Source organism: Rattus norvegicus, chromosome 8, assembly GCF_036323735.1.
Source record: "Rattus norvegicus strain BN/NHsdMcwi chromosome 8, GRCr8, whole genome shotgun sequence".
NCBI lineage: Eukaryota > Metazoa > Chordata > Mammalia > Rodentia > Muridae > Rattus > Rattus norvegicus.
The window spans coordinates 65,595,662-65,621,706 of record NC_086026.1 but is presented as its reverse complement, the minus strand read 5'-3'; the positions used below and the strand labels follow the sequence as shown (position 1 = coordinate 65,621,706).

The 26,045-nt window shown below is 38.5% G+C and overlaps 1 protein-coding gene across 11 annotated transcripts in view; it reads left to right on the top strand.

Moving 5' to 3' along the window:
* Positions 1–26,045, top strand: part of Peak1 (pseudopodium-enriched atypical kinase 1) — a 214,701-nt gene that overhangs the window by 94,062 nt on the left and 94,594 nt on the right. For 9 of the 11 annotated variants that reach the window (XM_006243115.5, XM_017595643.3, XM_006243116.5 and 6 more), the window contains one exon: positions 5,385–5,540. The gene's annotated coding sequence lies outside the window, so the exon portion shown is untranslated. Of the gene's footprint in view, positions 1–5,384; positions 5,818–12,569; positions 12,685–26,045 lie in introns of all 11 variants that reach the window. The other 2 variants (XM_039081462.2, XM_039081467.2) reach the window with 2 other exon arrangements.

Sequence of the window (26,045 nt, the reverse complement as noted above, 5' to 3'; positions counted from 1 at the left end):
AAAGCAACTGTAGACGATACATAAACAAAAGAACTGGCTGTGTTCTTAGGAGTCCTTATTTATAGACAATGAACTTTAGATCTCATATAATTTTTATGCTCAAAATACTCTCCTTTTGGTTTTTTCAATTGTTTTAAAATATAAAAACTATTTTTAGCTTGTAGACTATAAATAAACAGGTGGCAGGTTTGGTTTGGCTCCTAGCTCCTTTTGACTGCTCCGTCTGGTTAAAATTTCCAGTGAGATGTTGGATCCCCAGATGGTGAATGCATTGTATTTCAGCTTTGGTATTTTTAAAAACCATTCCCCAGTGTTAAGTTTATTAGTAAAGTAAACATGGCTTTTGAGAGAGACTGTAGTACCAAAGCTCATGTCAGAAGCTGGACACGGTGGCATGTGTCTGAGTTCTCAGCTACTCAGGTTGAGCTGTGGAGTTTGATATCAACCTGAGCTGCTTACTGAGGCAGTCTATGTGCATCTGCCCCTCCTCCTCCCTGTCTCTTGTCCCTGCTGTCTGTAGTGTCTTTTGCCACTTTGTGGATTCTTCTTCCTTCTACCTTCTCACCCTTAGTCCACCCTTTCTACCCCCAACACCAGGTAGGAGAGAAAGAGATCCCTAAATCTAATTTCTTTCTTTTTGTTTCTTCTTTGACCATGACTACTACCAAACAGCGACCAACCAACCCTCCCAAATGACCAACAACCAGCCCTGCCTCTCTGGGGCCCTACCTTTTATATACCCTCTGAAAAGTCCCCAGAATTCCAAATGCCACATAATTGCAGAAACTACCTGCAACTATTTGCAATATTAATATCACAAAACCACGCCTCTGCTAAAGCATAAGGACAATCATAGTCAGCTGCTTGGGACACTGAAGCAGCCTCGCATCCCACACCTGGGATTAAAGTGAAAACCTGTTCTTGCAATATTTATGTGTTTTTTTTTTAAGGAAACCAATATTAACATCTGTCTCTGTTTCTCTGTCTCTGTCTCCATCGAGTGCACACACACACACACACACACACACACACACACACACACACACGCACGCACACGCACACACACACATGTGCACACACTCATGCACGTGCACAACCCCAACCCAGACAAAAACATTACACCAGATCATCCTCAGCCAGCTAGAGAGCCGGTAGTGACCTGTAGTTCATCTTGTCACCAGCTTGCACCGTGTCTCTTTCCTCTGTGCTGAGTTTCAGCACGCCTGTTAGTACTGTTCTGAAATTAGCACATAGATTTCCTCCAGATTCAGTTATTCTATCAGTTACTTTTACCACTGCAGTGACAAGATGCCTGATGAACACTGCCTAATGAAGGCAGCACTTACTTTCACTCGTTTCTGAGGGTGTAATCCATTATGGCAGGAAGGCGTGGTGGCAGAGGCATCTGGCATCTTCCGTTAGGAAGAAGGGAGAGTTGAATTCTGGTGTTCAGTTCACTTTCGGTCCAGGACCCCAGTCTTTAAAATGATGACACAGACATTTAGAGTAGTTTTCCCAGCACAGTTAACCCAGTCTAGAAATTTCCTTACAGGTTTGTCTCCTAGGTGAATCTAGACCTGTCCAGTTGACATGACAGTCACTGTTAACCATCACAGTTATTTTGTGATAAAGTTGACCTTGTTTTAATGAACGAAGAGTTCTTCTATCATATATGATTTTTAACTTCATATTAATTCTCCTTACAAGATTCTCGGTTTTCTACTCCTAGTTTTCAACCCTGAACCAAAACTTCCTTTCATCGTTACCTCCTCTTCTGCAATGCCTTCCACATATCTCAGTTGGCCCATTAGAATAGAAAATATATCTGAAAGCCTCGGCTGTCCTGAACTCACTTTGTAGACCATGCTAACCTAGCTTCAAACCAAGATTTGCCTGCCTCTGCCTTTGCCTCTCGAGTGCTGGGATTAAAGGCCTGTATCCCTACTACCTGGTTTCCAATATGTTTCAAACAGAATTCATTCTTGTCTTTAACACTGGCTTTTTAACCATAGCAAGTTCTAAATGTATAATTTATTATATGTGGTTGGCTGAAAGATGAGTAAGTGAAAAGAATCTGTTGAATAATTTGTGCTGATATCTAATATGCTAACATAGAAATCATCAAACAGTACAGTGTAAATAACTGTTCACAGAAATACTTAGTCTTCATTTTAGAAATGTGGGGTGTGTGTGTGTGTACTTTCATAAACAAGTTATAGGAATAATTTATTTCCTGAATGACTTAGGAGTGGGTCGCAATCCCTTTGGCAAACTTCTGTCTCCAGAACTACTTATATTACAATTCAGAACAGTAGCAAAATTTGGTTTGAGGTTACCACAACATGTATTAAAGGGTCTCAGCCTTTGCAAGGTTGAGAACAACTACTTTAGAGTGTATTTTCTAAAAAGGTGTTATCATACATATACAGTTATACAATAAAAATTTTTAATTCTACATTTGTAGGTTACTACTGTACAATTCTCTACAAGGTCTGGAATTTGGCCCTGTAAATTCCCTAAAGCAGGGAACCTCAAAAAACTACATATATATACTCATTTTAATTCACTGGCTGACCCTAACTTCGCATGTAATGGAGGACACTCCTAGGATCTAATGGAAAGTAACAGCTTTAGTGGATGTTGTGGAGTAGATATTTCTAGTCAGATTTGGAGTTGGGGGCCTTCGGTGATAGAGTTGGTTTGTTTGTTTGATTGATTTTTATTTAAAAAAAATAGATTTTCTAATTCAAGATAAAAAATGTTCAGCTTTAGTAATAAGTGCTATGCCCAAGGCTTTAAGGATTTATCCTAGAATTAAGGGAAAAACTTAAATATAGCCTCCCTGATAAAACAAGGCTTAAGTTTCCAGAGTCTCAGGGCGTCAAGCAGTATTTAACTGCCCATTAGCAGAGAAATGAACATCATTCAGGAAAGATAGAGTCTATATGGACTGCAGCACACTATCCATACTGTTCCGGGTCACATGTGACGAGACAGATAGGCTACCATATAAGAGGAAAAAAATCTAGACACTGAGGCCAGTAAACAGTAACTTAAAAATCAACTTTTTTAAGTGTGGTTAAGAAATAGAGGTTGGGGATTTAGCTCAGTGAGCAAGCGCAAGGGCCTGGGTTCGGTCCCCAGCTCCAAAAAAAAAAAAAAAAAAGAAAAAAGAAAAAAGAAAAAGAAACTTGAAATAGACTTGTGGGATATCTTAGTTGTTAATGGAACTTGCTGCAGTCCTGAAGACGTGTGTTCAATCCCTGGAACCCATGAAGTAGAAAGAAAGAATAGTTCTTCTTTGACTCCACATTCAACCTCCCCAATAAAGATGGGAGGAAAGGAACCAGTCCCACAAAAATGTTCTCTGACTTCTACTTTGAAGCTGTATCCCGCAGCCCTTGACTTTGACACGGTCTCACTATGTTACCAAGACTAGGCTCAGACTCAAACCTTAAAGTCTTTCTCTCAGTATCTTTAGTAGCACCACCCAGCTTTAAAAAGTTCTCACCTCAGAGAACTGTTTTCAATAAATATATTTTTTGAAAATAAAGATAAAACAAATACAAATTTAGAGAAGTGAAAATTTGGGTAGTCCCTCGTCAATATAAGTACACTATTAAAATGCTCAGAATTTTTAAACTAAGAAATGGTAGTATTAGAAAGTTAGTTCTAGGGCTGGGGATTTAGCTCAGTGGTAGAGCGCTTACCTAGGAAGCGCAAGGCCCTGGGTTCGGTCCCCAGCTCCGAAAAAAAAGAACCAAAAAAAAAAAAAAAAAAAAAAAAAAGAAAGTTAGTTCTATAAAAGAGATAAAACGTCTCAAGTAATAAATATAAGACATCTTTCTTTTTTGTTTTGTTAAAAGATAGTTGACTGTGGTTTTATAATGTATATAATGGTTTAATGTGTGATCACAATATACAAAAGGAGAATTACAGTATATGGGTGGTATTTCAAGATTTTATTTGCTTATTAACTTTAAGTTGTGATAATTTGAGAATGCATATAATAATTTCTAAACTGTTAAAGCACTGAAAAATATTTTACTGAAATTAAAGCAATGCAAGATAAACAACACCAGAAAGGGACAGAAACAGTAAAAATAGGAAACAATTTAAATGGTAAAACATTTTGCACATAAGTATTTCAGAATTTACATTAAGTATAAGCGGACTAAACTCTCCATTAAGAGTCAAGTTTCAGAGTACATAAAGATTTAAGGTCCTAGCTACATCATTTCTACAGGTCAGACATTTAACACGAGAAGATTGAATTAAACACAATTTATAGTACCTTCCATTTTATGTTTTCATTTTATGTCTATTATACTTGGTCATCTGCAATCCAAGAATAAGGTATTCAGCAAAAATAATTCGGGGCTTACAGGCAGATACTGTACGAGTAACCAACACCTGCCCTTGGGTAATAACTTTTCTGTCACTGAGAACTTTATTTTAAAACTAAAAGTTGCTTAAAGAACATTTTTCTTTTCTAAGGACTTACAGTGAAAGATGACTAATTTTGCCACTGTTCTTCAAGACTTACATATTTGATAATCCTTACATCCTGCTTAATATTGTGTTACATTGATGTTTAAACACTGTAGAAACATTAAGAATACCACAGCTGTGTTCAATTTAGATAGCCTTTGATAGAGCTATGTTCCAAAGCCTCTCTTTTTTTTTTAAACTGCTTTTTAAATTTTAAAATGTATTGGAGGATTTAATTTTACACGATGTAAGCATAATCAGAAATGATTCTGTACTTTGGTTGTGAGCCCATCCGTTAATGCTGAGCCATCTATCAAGCCTCGGGAATGGTTTTAGATCAACAGTCATCCTTCACCTTCTGTCCTGCTCACTTGTTTATTGGTGTTGTGTCAAAACCAAACTGGGGATTTGGTCAGTTTGGAACTCTTAAATCAAATGCCCAGGAGTCAGAAGTAGATTAAAAAAACCTTTTCAACCTGTTCATATTTTATGCTTAAGTTTCACATTGCTAAGTGGCTAATTAATTATTCACTGGCTAATTAAATATCCACATTTGGAGATAGCCGGAACAAATATTTTCCATTCAATAGATATCCTTGTGTTTCTTGTAAAATGAGTCTCTAAGAACAATCAAAAGAAGTTTTCCAAAATCTTTGACTTCAGTATTTTGATTCTGGAAGATAACTTGGTTTTTGTAAGTATGACAGGGGAGTTCTCAGGTGTGTGAGGTTGGATTTGTCTCCACCTGAATAAGGAGGTTACGTCTTAAGTTAGATGACTCAGAACTGCTGCATGAGGGTAAAATTCAGAATATCTAAGGACAAAGAAACAAATGCACCGTGTGTTAAATTACTTTGCCTTTTATCTAACATGGTTTTCTCTCTCTCCTGCAGTAACATTGGCACCTTCAGAATATAGAATGAGAGGCAAGGAGGAAAGGACATTCATCATAAGAAGATTTGAATCACCTTGAAATTGTAAAGGAATGTAGCACTTGCTGCCAAACTACCGTGGTCACCAGAATGAACGAAGTGCTTCAGCGTTAAATGGTAACCACAATTCTCCTCTCATGTCGTTCCACAAAGGTTTTAGAGCTCTCGAAAGGACTCCTTTCTGAGTTGGTCATACAACTACTGTGGAAGAGCCTGCTAGTCTCACAGCTTAGCGGCGTCAGGCTCCCTTGGTCCTGACGGCCTGTTTAGAAGACTTGCTGGGCTTCAATCCTCCTGCTTCTCAACAAGCAACAGGGAGGAGCGTATTTGAAAAGCAATATGGTCCATACTGCCTGTCACCCACCCCTCCGAGCATGCTCTCCCTTTCCAACAAGTAAGCTCGATGCCCTACGGACTTAGTAGCTCTTTTCATAGACAGTTGCCTTCTGAGTTACACTTTGGTTTCACTACTTGAGATCAGATTTGATCTTTTATATTTGGAATTTTAAGTTCATATTTAGTTTCTTTTTTGGCCCTTTCTACCTTAAAAGGAAAAAAAAAAAAGAGGAATTGAATAGGAAAGCCATATGAGCATCCAGAATAGAGAACAATTTTTCGAAGATACTGTGAACATTTTTCTTCTCTTGATATTTAAAAGCCTGTTAGGTGGCAAGCAGGGCTGAGAACACATTTGGAAAGATTGGGGTAATTAGTTGCTTAACTCTTGATCTTGGGCCAAGATTGTTTGAATGCGTGTTGATAAAGATTCATGTTTGCAGCCTTTTTTGGGTGTCCTAATCATATTTTGTGTGTGGTCTGTGCATACGAGTGTGTGTGTGAAGGTTGACATGAGGGATCTTCCACAGCACTCCTCCCCTTAAAGACTGAGGCAGTACCTCTGTTTCATTTCTTTTGCCAGAGTATCTGAGGGAGAAATGGTTTCTTTTCAGCTCTCACTTTCAGGGTAGAGTCTCTCATTGCAGGAACCTGAAGTAGCTAATCACATCCACAGTAAGAGCACACAGGAAATGAACGTACTCGTTCATATGCTCAGCTCACCTTACATTCTCCATTCAGGGTCTCTCTGCCTAGTGCTGTCCCATAGTGGGAAGGTCTGTCTGCTATCTCAGTTAATATAGTCAAGGTAATGCCCCAAAGATATGACCACAGGCTAGCCTGATCTAGACAGTCCCAGAATCTGTCTTCCCAGGTGATTCTAGATTGTGTCGTTAGTTGGCTAAAATTAACTACCGAAGTAGAGGTTCTCAGCTGCACCCAGGTCTTGCCAGTTTAACTAGACTAGCCGTTTGCCTTCTGTTTATCTCCTGGTGTTACAGGAGGGCTGTTACACCTATGTAGCATTCATGTGGGCACTCTGAATTTGAATGGACATCTTCATGCTTGCAAGGCAAATGCTTTATCAACCGGGCTCTCTCTCTAACCCCTGACTGTAACTTTACTGTCACTGGCTGTCATTTGCCTTTGGTAACCATTTGCTGGCTTGAGTACTGAGCATGAGTAAATGAGGATAACTGACTACATCTATTAGTAGATATAGAATACGGAGGATGTGAAAAACTTGCCAATGGGCAGTATTATGTACTAATCCTGATGATTCCAAGATATGTAGGACGTGTCTTAAGGAACTTATTTCAGTTCATGAATAAGGTACCAAAGCATGAATAGGTGTCCTAATTACTGTTTCTTGCACTGATTTAAAAAAAAAAAAAGAAGTAAAAGACTTAAAAAACATTCTCCAATTCTACTTGTAATTAGAACTTTTCTTTGACCTTATCTTTCATAGCTATAGTCACAGTCATCACTTTTAAATGTCCATTAATTATTTCTGGTCTTCAACCACTATTCAAAACAAAACAAACAAATAAAAAAAAAAAACCCTAAGTTCTAGAGAGCAACCTTTCAAACACAACAGAAATTGAAGTACTCAGCGTTCACTCATTCAGGTGTAATAATACATGGAAAGCAATGAAATCTCCATTAACAAAGTAAACTTATTATTATATTTTTAGTTTATCTACTTCTATAATCTTTAATAATTTTTATTACCAAATTTAAGCCATACAATGTTGTCATATTTTATTGTGGTATGTTTATCATATTTTTTAGAATTCCTAATACCATTTAAATCTATTTCTCAATGTTTTGTAGTAACTTTAGGTAGGATCACTAAATTCACAGTATTAATTGTACTTTTCTAATCATTAATTGGCACAGGTTTTTTTTTTTTTAGTAGAATGTTCTGATTTTATTCTTATTTTTAATATTTATTTATTATGTTTACATCATACTGCTTTTTGCCTGCATGTATGCCTGCAGGCCAGAAGAGGGCACTAGATTTGATTATAGATGGTTGTGAGCCACCATGTGGTTCCTGGGATTTGAACTCAGGACCTCTGAAAGAATGTAGAATGCAGAGGATGTGAAAAGCTTGCCAATGGGCATTTTTTTTTTATTATGTACTAGTCCTGATGATTCCAAGATATATAGGACTTGTGCTGAAAGAGCAAACAGCACTCTTAACCTCTGAGCCATTTCTCCAGCCCTCTGATTTTATTCTTATTTTCAAAATGATTTCATTAGGCTGGATTTCTTATGCTTCTGTATACATTTTAGAATGACTTTTACCATCAGGATACAAATATATATGGATGGTCCCTGCAGCCAATTTCTATATGTCTTGAGAGTACTGCATTCATAATAATGTTAAAGCTCCTTTGTTAGGAATTTGGGACTTTCTCAACCTTATAAAGATTTTATTAATAATATGACAATGACAATTACTTTCTGTTTAGTTGTATATTAAGAGATGTCTGTGAGAGTAGGACAAAGGATTGTTTGGGATAGGGCAGCCAAGGACATTACAAGAACATGGCCTTCTGAATCAACTAAGCAAGTCAGAGTCTTAAGGGATCACACAGTCTTTCGTTTTTTAATTGAATATTTTTTATTTACATTTCAAATGTTATCTTCTTTCCCAGTTTCCCATCCATAAATGCCCTTCCCATCCCCATCCCCTTTCTTCTGTGAGGGTGTTCCCCTACCTATCCACCCACTCCTGCCTCCCTCCCTCCCTCCCTCCCTGACATTCCACTATACTGAGGGATCGAGCCATGGCAGGACCAAAGGCTTCTCCTCCCATTGGTAATTGGCATGTTTTAAACTACTGAATTTGTTATCATGCTTAAAATATTAATAGGAAAGCCTTTAAAACTTTACTTTTTTACAAAGTAAAGCAAATGATCCATGTTCTTTCTTTCTCCCAGCCCATTCTGAAGCTGTGTCCCATGTCCAGAAGGTACACAGAGTTAAAAACAACCTACATTTATATGTTATTATCTAAGCCAAATGTCTCAAATATACAATCTAGAAAGATTTACTTGTGGTTCTTTGATTCTAAATTTGAACAAGAAGTTCAGATTTTCAGTTCAACAAACTATCACGGACTCTTTAAGAAGATAAAATGTAAAGGGTGACATTCTAGCTATGTAATAGTAAGGTTAAGATTAAGTTAAGCTTACCTTTAATGCTTAAGTCAAGCATTGGGCTTTAAGTTAATTGGCTTTATTGAATGCTTACTGTATGGCAGGCATTGAGATTAGCCTTAATATACTGTGTTAGCTACTTTTCTATTGCTGTGATCAAACACCATGTTGAAGGCTATTCATAAAAAAACAAAAAAAAAAAAAACCCAAAAAAAACGAGTTAGTTTATGGTTATGGTTCCAGAGGCTTGGCAGCAGGAAAAGGAAGCTGAGACCTCATATCTTGAACCACAAATAGAAAGCGTTGAGAACAAACTTGAAATGGCAGTCTTTAAATTCTCAAGGCCTGCCTCCAGAATATGCTGCCTCCAACAAGGCCACACCTCCTGAGCCCTCCCAACTAGCACCATCAGTAGAGACCAAGTAATCAAGTGCCAGAGACGATGGGAGATAGAGTTCTAATTTTAAAAACATCTTTATACAATATATTCTGATTAGTTTCCCCTCCCCTCAACTGCTCCCAGGTCTTTGCCACCTCCTTATCCCCCAACTCCATGATGGACCTTTTGCCATCTCTTTAGAAAACAAACAAAAATCAGAATAATTATAATAAAAAGAAATACATACACACAAAACCAGAGTCTTTAGCAACACAAAATCAGAAACTATAATATACAAGCAAAATGCCAGTAAAGTAAACAAATGCCCAAACAAAGCAGTTTGAGACAAGGCTACAAGCATACCAGCGTTCGTTTGGCATTGGCTGCCTACTTCTAGGCTAATATGCCTAGTGAGGCTCTGCCGGGGAAAACCAATCCTTCCTTTCCAAGTGGATGTCAGTTGGAGATAACTTTTGTTTTACGGGTAAGGACTTGTGTCCACTTTCTCTCTCAGTACTAGGACCCCATCTGGCTTGAACCCGTGCAGACCCTGTTCTTCTGCCACAGTCTGTGAGTTCATATGTACATCAGGCCTGTGGTATCTGGAGCACATCGATTCCTTGGAGTCATCCTTTTCCCTCTTGCTCAGAATCTTTCTGCCTCCTCTTCTGCATAGCTCCCTAGGCCCCGAGGGAAGGAATTTGATGAAGACATCCCATTTAGTACTGAGTGTTCCAAAATCGTTCGCTCTTTGCACATTGAGGACATTTTATTCAAACCAGCATATGCTGCCTTAGACTATTTGGGTTGTTTTTTCCAAAAGAAAATGCCTTTCTCTAGATGACTTAGAAACAACAGAGATTTGTCTCTCATGCTTCTGAAGGCTAGAGAGTCTGTGATAAAGGCACCCATGGACTAGAGTCTCATGAGAGCAGATATCTTGGCTCATAATTGGTTTCTTGTCACCGTATCCTTACAAAAGGCACAACTGGTTTCTAGCCTTCTTATCTGAGGCACTTATCCATTAATCAGGACACTATCCTCTTGACCTAATTACCTGTCAAAGGCCTCTCTTCCAAGTACTAAAGCATTGTCAACGTAGAATGTGGGAGAGATCTAAGTGTTGATTCTATGACATGTGCATTATGCTTGAATCTCCTGACCCTGCTTGACTTAGGTTTTATTGAAGAGTCCCATTTTGCTTTAATGGGAAACTTATCCTCAAGAAATTAATTGAATTGATCACTATCAAATGACTAGCTAAAGATAGAGCGAGGTCAGCCTGACTCTATACCCTGACCTCTTAGCCATGAGTTTATTCTACCTTGACTTACTGTACTTTGTAAAGATTTAAGCAGACCTGCTGGACTTGTTTCTGTTGTACCTAGCTGACATGTGAGACGGTCTTGCCATTAGTACCATTCTTGTTGCAAATAGGCAGAATCCCTGGAAAGATGTATAGTTCTTTTTCTGAAGCATTTGTTTTACTTTATCAGTAACCTAAGAGTCTTTATTTCCTCAATAATTTAAACATACTCAGTATATATAATTATAGATTATTATATTAACTGGACAGTTGTGAAAGGTAATCACCAAAATGTCAATTAATGTTGAGTAGCAGATCTGTGTCCAAGTTTACATTCCTTATAACATAGAATTTTTTAATGTTTGCGTCCAGCTTGTGCTTTAAATATTATAAAAGAAATGTTATTTTTATTTTATACGCAGTGATATTTTCCAAGTCAGTAGCGATGTGTTTTTGAGTTATGGCTTTGTTCGTGCTAGCCACTGTGCCTCTGATACCTTAAATCCTGTTTCAGAAGAATGTGACTATCAGTCTTTAGTTTCAGGTATATTTTCTACACTTTGTTGACATGTAGCTACTCTTAAGCTTTTAAAATTCTCTACTATTGGGATAATTGCTACAGAAATACTTCACAGTGGCGTAAACTACTAAGAGATGAATGTGTCACGGAGCAGCACCCAGCAAGGCAGTGCAGACTGCTGCACAGTAACACTCTGGTCATACTGCAGGGGACAGTTGCCCTCTGAGAACAACATGACAAAATGACCCGGAGATCGGTCAGGTTCTCTGGACAGCTTCTGTGGGTTTGGTTGGGTTTGGTTTGATGGTGTTCTGTTGTTGTTTTTAGCTGATTTGGAAGTGACTTCTTCACTCGGCGCCTCACTCTCAGGTGAAGAGTAGTGGAGGAAGGCAGGACGGGTAACTGTGGCTGGGATGATTGGTGTGGCTGTGGAGAACACATGTTCATCATTCAATTCTCTGTGCCACTGTAACAGGAAGCAATGTTGAAGCTGATACAGTCGGACTCTGTGTAAACACACGAGTGATAGACAGCACAGTGAGTGCAGAGAGTGCTTAATTTCTGCCTGGAGGGGAAGGCCAGTCTCTATTTTTAAGTGTCACGCCTTCATTGTTTTATGTGTTTTCCTTGCATCTATGTTTGTACACCATGTGCATGCCTGATGCCTGTGTGGGGCAGAGGGGGCATCTGGTCCCCTGAAACTGGAGTTACTATTGTTGTAAGTCACTGTATGGGTGCTGGGAAATGAACCCAGGTAATCTGGGAAAACAGCCAGTTCTTGTAACCAGTGACCATCTTTCTACCTCATCTTCCATGTTTTTAAATGGTGAAAAACTGCAAATCTCTTCATTTCTAACCCTAATAGTTATAGCTAAATAAAGGAGGAAGAAAATTCTCATTATCATTCTGGGCTGTACCTTTTAAAGAATAACAATTTGGTACTTGGTCATCACTACAAAACCCATGTAAAAATGCCAGTTATAAAAATGAAAAGAATCTTATCACTAAAGAAACTTGTTTTTCTTGGAGTCAGGCCTGACTTTTGTTTCCTTCTATTGGTTTGCCTTATAAAAGAGAAAACCCATTCAGGCGCTATAGCAGACACTAATGATGCATTATAGATCAGTGCACACCTTGTGCCAAAAGGGAAACAAGGCACAGAGCCTTTGTTTTGATGCAAAGAGGAGGAAATGCCATCAGTATCTTTATTTGCAGATTGGTTTCTTGCCTGCTTTTTCTTCTGTATTCCACTGTACATCTGCCAAGAATGTAAAGGCACCAGACTCCTGGACATTTATGCAATCCGCACCCCCACCCCAATTACCCAGCAGTTATTCAAAACCTAAAGCAGCCAGAGTTGAGAGTCTACTTCACACTGGTGAGAATGGCTATAATAACAAAGACTTCGGTTTTCTTTCCTTTTGATGTGTGATGAAAGAAGACAAAGGAAAATAAGCTTTGGCAAGAACATAAAGAAGCTGCAGCCTGATGTATTGCTAATGCAAGCAGGAAATGTTTGCCATTATGGAAAGGGTTGGTGTTTTATCAGAAAGGTAAGTATGGAGTTGCCATGTGACACAGCTGGTTTAATGTTTGACACACATCAAAAAGTAATGAGAACTGATCTTAAACATTTTACACAAATGTTTATAGAAAGAGTATTCATAAGATCCAAAAAAAGGAAACCACCTGAGCATCTATCAGCAGATGATTGGATTGACCAATGGTAGATCAGTATCTAAAACCTAACTATGTAGGTAGTAAGGTCTCATGCAATCCAGATTGACCGAGAGCTTCCCTGCATTATTCTTGCAAAAGATGACCTTTAACTTCTGATCCTCCTGCCTCTACCTACTGAGTGTTGGAATTAGAGGCATGTGCCTCATCACCCGCCTTCTTCAGTGCTGCTGACAAAACCAGGGCTTCCTGCATCCTAAATAAGCCCTCTACCAACTCAGCTACCATTCCAGCCCTAGCAATGCACTTCTAAATGGCTCATGGGTCTAAGAGGAACTCAAAAGGGAAATTATAAAACATTTTTAACTTTATGAAAATGAAACCTCAGCATCTCAGAGTTGTAGGATATTGCTGAAATGATGTGAGATTTCAAGCTTTAAGTGCTTAATTAGCAGAGAAAAAGGAAATCAAACCAAGAACCTAAGTGTTTATTTTATGGAAATAGAAAAAGCTGCATAAATTATACCTAGGGTAAGTAAAGAAGGAATTAATGAAGAACAAAAATTACTGAAATTAGTAGAAAACAAAAACAATAAAATTAACCAAAAGATGATTCTTTGAGAAGATGAATAAATTGTCCCTTTTGCCCAACTGAAGAAAAAAGGAAGCCATAAATTACTGAAAGAATGGATAGGGAAATATTAGTGCAGCTCTTACACATATAAAGGGAAAAGAAAGGAATTCTATTAGAACATTATGACCATAAATTAAAAGGAAGCATTTCTTGATAGACCCTGAGAAGTCTTACAGGTATTGAAGAAATTAAAATTGTCATTAAGGTTTTATTAAAGACAATTCCAGGCTTAAATGCCTTTTAGTAGAAATCTAAATCAATAAAATACTTAATAAAGAAATTATCAGCTCTATGCAAATTTTGCTAACGAAAGAAGACAAAACACTTTTTAACCCATTTTTAAAAATGTATTTTATGTATATAAATTGTTTTGCCTGTATATATGTAAGTATATTCCATGCATGCCTGGTGCCTGCCCATAGTAGCCAGAAGAGAGTGGTTGATGCCCTGGAACTATAGTTACTACTTGCTGAAGTCACCATGTGTGTCCTAAGAACTGAACACTGGTCCTCTGCAATTGTAGTTAAGTACCACCACATCTCTCCAGCTCATTTCCAACTAATTTTATGAAGTCGGCATTGTGCTAAACATGTAAAATAGATTATGGGAAAGAAAACTAAAGACACGGGCACAGGACAGTCTTAAAAGAAAATATTGAAAAATCTAACCAAATAGTAAGTAAACTGATAATGTTTTGTGTCTAAGAGGGCTTTATCCCAAGAATGTACGTTCCTTTAATCTTTAGAAAAAATTCTCTATCTCAAGAAATTAACTAGGTATTTCTCGGCATGGTTTCTCATATGTCTATAAGGACTAGGCAGGGGTATTGATGCAAGTTCAAAGCCAGCTGAGATACAGAATGAGACCCCCAACTTAAATAAAAAAAAATAATAATAATTAGATACCATATCAGGTCAGTTCATTAAAAAAACAAAAACGAAAAACAAAACCTCAGAAAACCAGGAATAGAAGAATTTCCTTGACCTGGCAAAGGACGTACACACACATTCAAAGCCGGCATACTTACAGATGAGCATCTAGCTGTGTGCTTCTCTCCTAAGATTTGAAACAAGGCAAGGATGCCAAAGCCAGGTACCAAAGAAAACAGGATGCTCTCTGTATTTGCAAATTAAATCAATTTCTATACAGAAAAGTCAGATACGTCTCAGGATGCCTTGCAATACCTGTCCCTATCCTTCCTGTCCTTCCTCTGTTGTGTTTTGAAGTCAGCAGTCTTTTTCTTGCCTCTAGCTGCTAGCCATTTTATGTACATCACATCAGATTTGAAAATTAGCAAAAGAATTTCTACTATGACCATCAAAATGCGTAAGAAGGAAAGATGTTTCCCCCAAAGCAGTCTCCATTATATACTGTGCACATGGAAAACAGAAATAGGAGCTATATGTGATTCTTAGTCAGCCTGCTGTGCCTTCCCGATGTACACTCTCCCCGCAGACGAGTTACTCATTGTAATGTGTACTCGTCCTCTTCCTAAAGCTAGTGTCATACTCCCTGTCTTCTGTCACACAGCGAGAGCATTGGTGGAAACTGCTTTTCCATAAAAAGAACTGTGCCACCTACTCTTCAAATGCCACTGATTAAGAAAACTATTGATTGATTTTTTTTTCATAGGGAATAATCGGGCTTTCCCTTGAGATTGAAAAAAAGGAAATAATGGGACGTAAAGAATGAAGATGACTGTGTGTTGTGAGAATGTTTATGCAGTTGCCATGGAAACAGCATGTAGGCATTCAAAACAGGAGCTTATATTCATGTATTTGTCAAATATAAGTCAGATGGTTGTTTATTCTGTCTAAGCCTAAATTTAGTCTGACACATGGTTATGTAAAATATGCTCCTGCTTTATTACATTTGCTTAATGTTTGCAGGGATCCAGAAATACGTAGACTGCCATATTTTAAAAATCACATACGTGAGGTATAGAAGTAAAATGTGGGCAATAAACAGCAGATAATTCTTAAATAGCAGCCCAGTCGCAGTGCCTACTGCTGTCTGTCCTGTGGGTTTCATCATTAACAGCTGATTAATTTTTTCTTAATTGAAATATCTTTACAATGTTGGACATGACTGATACTAGCTAATTATTTTTTGGGTGATTTCAAATGCAGAAATGCATAATTTGGTTAATTCTTAATTAATGTATATAATTTCCCGTCTGGAGAGGAATGAGGCTCAATAGATAATCCTAAATGACTGTTAGACCCTTTGTTCACCGGCTGATTGTATTAAATTTGTGCTTTATAAATGGAGAAATGATTTTCAGAATTTGAGGGAAAAAAAACTTCAGAAAACTTACTTTGTGACTAATTCCAAAGATAATACAGAAAATGCAGTCCCCACGAGCACCCAGTGCCTTTTAATGGGCAGACAAAGAATGCTGAACCGGCTGCTTTCAATAGGAACTCTAATTACCCGCTTGTCTCTATTACCTTAGCCTTTCATGCCAGCCTTGCAGCCTATCAGTTTATTACTCCGTAGTTTTTCCGCTCTAATATTTTCTCAAAGACATAGTTAGTGGATCGCTTACAGGCATAATATCTTATTAAAGCAGTAATTGCCTATATGGTCCATAAATATAATAATAATTTAATGAGGCCAAATAGCTGCACAGATTGAACAATGAGAAGGCTCTAATTGAAGAAAGCTTTTCAGAGGAAATAAGGTTTAAGTCAAATGTAAAGATAAATTTTTTTTCTAGGTAGTATTTTGACAGTGTATATTGAAAAAATAGAAATGCATTATTATCCATATGTAACATATGTATCCCTTAAATCAAAAGTTGTACTTCCAACTGTTTATCTCAAGAAAAACAAAGATATGTGCAAAGATTAAATTAGAAGAATGTGTATTACACCCTGGTTCTGACAGGGATATTGGAAGCACTTTAAACAATATGGGTGAATAATAATCTGAGAGTAAATCTGGGAAATGAAAGGGCATAGGACTATATAAATTGATTGATGTTACAGATATTTGTTCATATGGAAAAATGCCTGTGATGTATTGTTTAATAAAAAACACAGAAGTTTCATTGGTATTCTATCACTTCTATGAATCATTTTGAGGAAAACTGACATCTTTGTTGAATCTCCCACTTGAAGAACATAGTAAGTTTTTCCATTTATTTGGGTTGTTAAATTTCTATTAATGTTTCAGTAGTAGTAGTGTGTGCGTATGATGTGTGTGCGTGTGTGCGTGTGTGTGTGTGTGTGAGTGTGTCTGTTGTGTGTGCATATGTGTGTGTGGTGTGGGTGTGTCTGTGTGTCTGTATTGTGTGTGGAGTGTGTGTGTATGGGGTGTGGAGTGTCTGTGGGGGGATATGAAGAGGGTGTGTGGTGTGTAAGTGTGTGTGTGTGTGTGTGTGCACTCGAGTGCGCGCGTGTCTGTGCATATGCACGCGTGCATGCGCATGAGTGTATGTGTGGTGTGTTGTGTGATTCCATGCATGGCACACTTACTGATGCAGATTTTTCTATCAGTCTGTCCATGAACCCACAGTGTTTCTTCCTCTTACTCTCAAATGATAGCTTTGCAGGTACATGCCACTGCGTCTGCCCTCATCAGTGTGGTCTTCTCAGCATGCAACTCCTGGACCTGTTTTTTTAGATGTATATCCAAGGAGTTACTCTTTCTTTATTTTTTATGTTTTCTGAAGAAAATTTAAAAGGTTCCTTCCCCTTTGGTGTGGGGTTTTTTGTTTTTGTTTTTGTTTTGTTTTTTGACAGGGGGCCTCTCTCTGTCACCCAGGCTGACCTTGAATTTACAAAGATCCTGCCTGGGATTGTAGGCTTGCAAGGCACTTCTACTTTCCGTTAGTGTATTGCCTGATGTAGAAACACAGTTGGTTCTTGTGTGTTACCTTTGGATCCTAACATCTTCAATTAGTAATTTTAAATGTTTTTTATTTAAAATTATGAAAAATATTGATAAGTATATAGTCATGTCTCATACGAATCTTTCATTTTAATACTTTGCCTTTTTTCTTGCCCTTTTTCACTGTTAGACATTTAATGTCTATAAGAGTTGGAACCCCATTGCCTTACTCTCTCAGAAGGTTGAGGGCAGGCTTTCACAATGGGATATGTGTGGTACTGGCTGAGGAAGGGTCTTGGTTTATTTGCAGAAATTCCTTTTATTCCCAGGATACTGAACATTTTCATATGATGGATATTGTGTTTTATGAAATAATTTTTTCTATAAATTTATATCATAGGTTTTCATTTTGAGCTTTTCATATGGTGAGTTACATAGGATAATAATTTAATATTTAATTTTTATTACTGAGATGAATCTTACTTATGTGTTGGTCTGTGTATCACTGGACTATCTCATTGGAAAATTTTATGTTTATGTTGCAGAATGTAGTCTATACTTTTGATTAATTTTGTTTTTTTAATACTTTCTTTGTGTTTCTGGAGAGTTGATCCATAGATAGTTGATCCATAGATTGTTTGGTTAGTATTCCTGAAGCCCTGGTTTCAGTCCCCAGCACCATATAGCTCAAGCTTGGTGGCACATGATTACAATCCCAGCATTCTGGAAGTAGAGACACTAAGATCAAGTCAAGGTCATCTTCAGCTACATCAAGAGTTCAAAGCCAGCCTGGGCTATGTGAAACTCTGTCTCAAAAACACTTGAAAAGAACAAAAAATTTTTTTTCTTTTTTTTTTTTAAGGTATTTGTGGTATACATGTGTGTATACATGAATGGGCGATTTTGTGAGTGCGTGTGTGTGTGCCTGTAAATTGTCTATTTTTCTCATTATCAGTGGAATACTGTCAGTCCCTACTGATGTTTTTTCTGGAGTCAGGCTGCTTTCGTATTTCTTATACCAGACCAACCCTTTCATACTCACTCACTCAGGGTTTTCACCAATAGAGAATGGCTATGTGTAATGTGTGCAAGCAAAATACAGTAAAAAGAAATTTGCTGAAAAACAAGTTCAGTAATGGTACCTAATGTTTTCTGTCGATGAAAGATCCTTAGTAGTAGTCAGTATAAATTGGCATTGTTTAGTGAGTCTATTTGTATAAGTACACTGTGATGCTCACACCATGAAAGCCCCTCCTACACACTTATTAGAATATAGACCAGGCGAAGCATAACTATTTTTGCACAGTGATGTTTCTAAAACATTATACTCCCCCACCAAATCCCGCCCCCAGTCTAATTCTAAGCACGTTTCCTTCTTCAGTACACATCAGAAGCACCTACACTACTTCTGTTGTCGTTATCTCTTTCCTGCGCCTCTTCCCTTCCCTTCTTCTTCCTCTACCTTAACCTTTTAATTTTTGCAGTGGTAGAGGTCTAACTGAGTGTGTCACTCATGCTAGGCAGATAGTCACCAGTGTCAAGAATCCAGCCCTCTAAACTGCCTCTTAAAAGGGAGATGTTTGAGCTCTAGCTCACATTTGCTCGCATGTGTAAGAATGTAACTCAGTGTCTGTAATTTGAAAGATATCCCAAATCATAGTAAAAATCATTAAAAATTGATACCTTCTAAAGAAGATAAATGCAAACAGGTTTTTTAGTTAGCCATGATGAGTCCAATTTCAGAGCTTTCACAACATAGGAGTAGGGTGTAGGTCAAGAACAAGCCGGAAGAATAATGTCCTTGTATGTACAGTAGGAATGTTGATTCTTTATAAAGTAGTGGGGAATCAAAAAAAGAGAACAGTGATAAGTGCTCACATGCTGTTAGCAGTTGTCAGTATTGCAATTCTAATAACGAGTTTATCCTTAGTTTCCATTTTCCCCTATAAAAGGGGGACACACCAGTTGTGATGACACACTCCGGTTGGATTTGCTGACAAAGAAGGAAGCAGGAGGATCACAAGGTCTGGGCCAGCCTGGGCTACACGTTACACTTGGGAGGCAGATGCAAGCAGGTCCCTGAATTTGAGGCCAGTTTGATCTACAGAATTAGTCCCAGGACAGCCAGGGCTACACGGGAAGACTCTGTCTAAATAACATACATACATACATACATACATACATACATACATACATACATACATATATACATACATACATACATACGAAAAAGTGAGATGCTCCTTATAATACTCCTTTCTACATCCCAAAGAATAGTTATGCAGAACTTCCTCTATTACCCATGATACCTTTTAACTAGACTAGTTTCCTCTGGTCTTTGAACTTTCCATTAGCTTTATATTTGAACTACTTAGAAAATGTGGCAGAGAAAGTAGCTGTCATTTTGATTCTCAGTTTCTCAATATCCTTTGGAGGAACAGGCACGCTCACATGCATGCACATGCAGAAGAAAGCTGTCGTTCTGTTGTCTGGTCTTGACCTTACTCATACATCCTTTTCTGTTTAGTTGTTACAAACTCGAAATAATTAAAATATATTGATTGTTTTTATTTCTGTTTTGACTAAATAGTTAAAGACTAACACTAAGAGTATGAACTTATTTATATGCCTATATGCCTGTGGCCTTGCATTCATTAAAGTTACACATGGCTAGCTGCAGTCTCTCATGAAATGGGACAGTTACATTGTCTTCTCACTGAACTGGCTGTGTGGAATGTAGTATAGTGAGTGTACTAAATGTTTTCCTTCTATTTAAACATTGCAAGTATCTAAGATTATATAACATCATGTTCACTGTATTCTTTTACTTCTGTGACTTGTAGGATTATGATATATGTAAGTTTTTCATATACATACACTGGTATTCATGTTGAGCATCCCTAACCTAAAATTCTAAAATATGAAATGCTCACAAATCTATAACTTTTTGTGCTTTGACATGATGCCCAAGTTCAAAATTCTGTACCTTGAAACTTGGTATGTGTTTGTTTATAAAATTATTTAAGTAACAAATATAGGTACCTTTACGCTATGCATATGAGGTATAAAAGAAGCATCAGTGAATTTTGTGCTTAAACTTTGGTCCTATCCTCAAGTTATCTTACATATCTGTGAATATCCCAAACTCTCCCCCACCCTTCAAAAACCCCTAAAATTGGAAACATTTTCAATCTTTTAAATAATTATTTTAGAAAATGGATAGCCTGATTATAAACATTATAATTTTGCAAGCCTCTGTGCCAGTATTTCTGGGCTGAAATACTTTCTAGAAAATGCCACTACCAGAACCCACAGCAGGATAGGCTGTAATAATAGATAATTGCCTATGTCCTAAGAGATCTTTCCAAACTATGAGAATCTGGCCTTGTGCCTTATCTACCTAACTGCTGTGGTGTACTACAGTCAGTGAGTTATGCTGTCAGCTATCTGTATGCCCTTTGTGACCATACAGAAGAAATGGACTGAAGTTGGGGAAGTAATCTAGAGACACACAACCTAAGGTGTTTAGGCTTTTGATAAATCGGGAGTCACTGTGAGCTTCCTGAAAAGCAAATTCTCTTGTGAAATGAATTGAGAAAAATTACCTTAATGACCACATATAAATACAGTTGGAGAGGACCCAGAGGCAAAGACAGCAGCAGGTGGACTGCCAGAGAGACCAGAGTATGAAAGGTGACCAAGGACTTGACAAGACAAATGGCTGTGGAGACAAAAGAAAAAAAATCATCTGGATTTCACTAGTGTTCTTAAATATATTACCCTACAAATACTATAACAAAATCTTACAACACGCTGGTGTAGCATTGCACGGAAATCTCTGTGTTCTGTCAGAAATTAGGTATACTCTGGGGACTACAGTAGATAATGTGTGCGTTAAAGTACCACTTCCTTTGCTCTTTGTATGCTGGAACCCACAGGAAACACTGGCTTATCCCTGGAGGAAGTATCGCTATGGGACTTGCTTACTGAACGAAAAGCCTTTGTTTGAAACCAACTGACCCTTCTAAAACGGCACTATTTTTTTAAAGAGCTTATTCAATTTAGTCAGACTTTGCCCATCTGGTAAGTCAGAGATAAATCAAGGTCAACAGCCATATTGCTCTAAAAGAGCTGCAGTGGACTGGGGGAGGGGGCAATTAAGAATGTTTATTGAACAATTCGGACATTGAGTTGGATCTCTAACCACTTCCTGTACTGTGTTAGCTGGGTCAGCCACTGTGATCTCAATGCTTTTTGTAGGAGTGCAGGACTGTCTAGTTGACAGAGTTAAAATGTGGAAAAGCATATGAGATTAGAAACCAGGTAGTGTCTCAGTCTCTTGAATTTTACTTTGGTTACATTTCTGAAGTTAATGTTGGAAATAAAAGGCTATTTCAGAAATAAAGCAATACAGAAACTAAAATTGGTTTGCATATAGTTAAAGTATATCCAAAGGGATATAGTTTTGACCCCGTCTTCACCGTTCCCCAGAATTAGTGGTTTTGATAGGAATAACAAATATAAATAATAAATTAATATAACAAGCCTAGAAATCTCTAAAATAAGACTGTAGTTTTCCCTTGAAAAATACATACATTGTCACCCTGTCAGAACCTTCATTTAGAGTTGCCATTCTCAGGGAAGGATGTGTAAGTTGTGTGTTTTGTGTATAGGACATGTCTGTGTGCGTGTTATGTTTATATGTAATAACACAGTAGTAGTGACGATTACCTAGTAAATTGAAGTATTTTTTCTATGACCAAATACATTACTTCTCTTCCTCACCCCACCCCACCCCCCCCCAAAAAAAAACCAAAACCCTAGTCTTGCTTGAGTAGTGGCTACATAAGACAAGTAGGTTACATTTATGTCTTTTTCTTGACAAAAAAAAATTCATAAATGCTTTTTGTTTGGTTGGTTATTTTTTTTTATTTTGTTGGGTTTTTTCCTTTGTTTGTTTGGTTTGGTTTGTTTTTTGAGACAGGATGTGGTAGTTTGACTATGCTCGGCCCAGGGAGTGGCACTATTAGGAGGTATGGCCTTGTTGGAGGAAGTGTGTCACTGTGAGGGTGGGCTTTGAGAGACCGTCCTCCTAGCTACCTGGAACTTAGTCTTCTCCTGTTTGCCTTTGGAACAAGATGGAGAACTCTCAGCTCCTCCAGTGCCACGCCTGCCTGGATGCTGCCATGCTTCTTGCCATGATAATAATGGACTAAACCTCAGAACCTGTAAGCCAGTCCCAATTAAATGTTGTCCCTTATAAGAGTTGCCTTGGTTGTGGTGCTCTTCACGGCAATGGAGACCCTAAGACACAGGGTCTCAGTATTTAACTCTGCCTGGACTTTACTATGTAGACGAGGCTGACCTTAAACTCATAGAAATCCACCTGCCTGTGCCTCCTGAGTTCTAGGATTAAAGGTGTGCACTACTGTATAAGTTCAGTCCTGGTTCTTCCTCCCAGCCCAATGCTCACAGAAATAAGACTCAGACACAAAATATATTTATAGATACCTTGGCCATATAACTAGGCTCTTCTCTTAATGATGTCCTGCTTTCTATTTCCTGCCTAAGCCATAGGCCATCAGATTTATTATTGACAGGTGCCACATCCATACAGACAAGATATTCTTTCGACACACTACTATGCCCAGACATAAATGCTTTCTTTAACCATAGTGTTAGAGGCCACTGGGCATAACTGTGTGTGCATGCACACATGCACACATATTTCATGTGGTTAAATATCCAGATCCCATGTTTAGGTGGTTAAATTTCAAAGAAAACTTTGAATTTGAGTAAAGAAAGCTCATCCTTACAAATGTATTTTATTCCAAGGGAACATATCTTGGGCCTTGATCAACCAAGAAAAGGCATGTGCTACAGTTTATCTATTGATTCTTGTATAGAAATTAAATCAGAGACATTAAGAGATAGGAGGTGAGACCAAGTTCTTTCCAAACTGGATTTAAAGAATGGGCAGTGACTTGAAAGTTTACTTAGCACGTGAAGCAAAACCATCATTAATAATTCACACAAGGGGTTGGGGATTTAGCTCAGTGGTAGAGCGCTTGCCTAGGAAGCGCAAGGCCCTGGGTTCGGTCCCCAGCTCTGACAAAAAGAACCAAAAAAAAAAAAAAAAATTCACACAAGTACCTAAAACGGTTAGATGAGAGTGTTAGGTGCCCTAGAGCTTTACAGGCAGTTGTAAGCTACCTGTTGTATGGGTGTGAGGAACGACCAACTTTAGTCCTTGACAGCGACAGTGCCTGCTTTCCCTGCTGAGCCACATCTCCAGCTGCAACAACTTATAATAAATACTGTTCTTCCATAGGCTTTGTTGGCGATTGGCTAATTTCTATCTCTTTACACTAGTGTTGGGTATCCTTTAGTGACTGTCTGCTTCATTACAGTGAAAGTCATTGGCCTGGAGGATGTCAATAGGTGATAAAGTGCTTAGCATGGACAGGACTGCTTAATCCTCAATACGAAAATAAACACATTACATTTAAAACTTGCTTTCAACTTTTAAGACAGCTCTTTAAAATTGGTTTTTATATGCATGAATGTCTACCTACATGTATGTATGTGTACCTTATGCATGCCTTGAGCCTGCAAGATGCCAGAAGAGGGCATCAGGTCCCCTTGAACAGCAGTTATGGATAGAGGTGAGCTGCCATGTGTGTGCCAGTGCTCAGAACTGAACTTGGGTCCCTACCAAAGCAGCAAGTACTCTCAGCCACTGAGGCACCTCCTCTGCTTCTCAGTCTTTCTGTGCATACAATCAAAACACCAGACTAGATCAGTAGCACTGAAGACCAGAACGTGGCATTTCATCACTATTATTGTTGTTGTTTATGTGTTTTATTAATTGATTCTCTCATATATATATATATATATCCCAACTGCAGTTCCCCTCCATTTCTCCACCCCTACCTCCTCTGTCACCCCTCACCTCCTCCCCCATCCACTCCTTTTCCCTTCAGAAAAGGTCAGCCTCCAAGGGATATCAACCAAACATGGCATATCAGTAAGGTAGCAGTAAGGTTAGGCACCTGTCCTCATATTATGGCTACATGAAGCAACCCAGTAGGAGAACAAGGGTTACAAAAGCAGACAAAGGCATCAAAAAAAGCCCCTGCTCCCTCTTTAGCAGGAAAAACATCCCACAAAACATCAAGTTACACAACTATAAAGTACACACAGAGGGTCTGTTTTATAACCATGTAGACTCCCTGATTGTCAGTTCAGTTTCTGTGAGCCCCAATGCATCCTGATTTGTTAATTCTATGGGTTTTCTTGTGGTATCCTTGACCCATCTGGCTCCTATAATCCTCCTTCCCCATCTTCAGCAGGATTCTCTGAACTATACCTAATGTTTGTGGTGTCTGCGTCTGTTTCCATCAGTTGTGGGATGAAACCTCTCTAATGACAAAACGAGTTTGGCACCAAACTATGAGTACAGCAGGAAAATATCATTAGGCATCAATTCATTGATTGTGTGTGTGTGTGTGTGTGTGTGTGTGTGTGTGTGCGCGCGCGCTTGTGTGTGTGTGGGCGCGCACGCGCGTGCTAGTCATATTTGGTTCTATCCTAGGTCTCTGGACCATCTGGCCTCTGGTTTCTGATCCCCCAGGCAGTGTCAGGGGTGGGCTCCCTCTCATGGCGTGGGTCTCAAGCTGGACCTGTCAGTGGTTAGCACTTTCACAATTTCTGTGCTACCTTTACCCCAGCACATCATGCTAGTAGGACAAATTGTAGGTCAGGGGTTTAAAAATGTAAAATTGCTGATGTCCCAAACCATCCACTGGACATCTTGCCTAGTTATAGGAAATGGTTGACTTAGGCTCTATATCCTCCCATTTCTAGGAGTCTTAGCTAGGGTCACCCTAATAGGATCCTGGGAGTTTCCATTGCACTAGGTTTCTACCCTGCCCCTAAATTGCCCTACAGTTTCATTTGACTCCTAGTACTCTCTCCATCCATCCTTTCCCTGCCTGATTGTTCCTGCTGTCCCCACTGCCCCCCAGCCTACCAAAATATGGTGGAGTGCAAACTTGTATGGCCACTTGGAAACCAATATGATGTTTCTCAGAAAATTGGGAATTGATCTGTGTCAAGACCCAGCTACACCACTCCTGGGTATATACATAAAGGACACGCCATCGTACCACAAAGACACGTGCTCACCTAAGTTTCTAGCAGCTTTATTTATAATAGCCAGAAACTGGAAACAATCTAGATGTCCCTGAACTGAAGAATGATTAAAGAAAAGGTGGTATATTAACACAATAGAGTATGACTCAGCAGTTAAAAATTAATAACATCATGAAATTTGTAGACAGATGCAACTAGAAATAACCATCCTGAGTGAGGTAACCCAGACCCAGAAAGACAAACATGGTATATTCTCCCTTAAAAATGAATATGAACTGCAAAGTAAAGGATAATCATGCTACAGTTTACAGACCCAGAGAGGCTAAGTAACAAGGAGGGCTCAAGGGGGATGCATAGAACTCCCTGCGAAGAGACAATGACATGTCTAAGATGCTCAAAGGTGCTACCAAAAGTTTAGCTAGCCATTCTTTTGGCGAAATAGGCGCAGTTGGGCTGAGTAGAGTATTAATAAGGCAGGGTCTCCTGAAGTGCACAGTTCTGTGGAACTCGCTGTGTAGCTGAGGTCCCGATCCTCCTGCTCCCTCCCAGATGGCTGTGGTTGCAGGAGTCCACTGCCATGCCAGCTAAACAGTTAGTTTTTTACACATAGTTCTA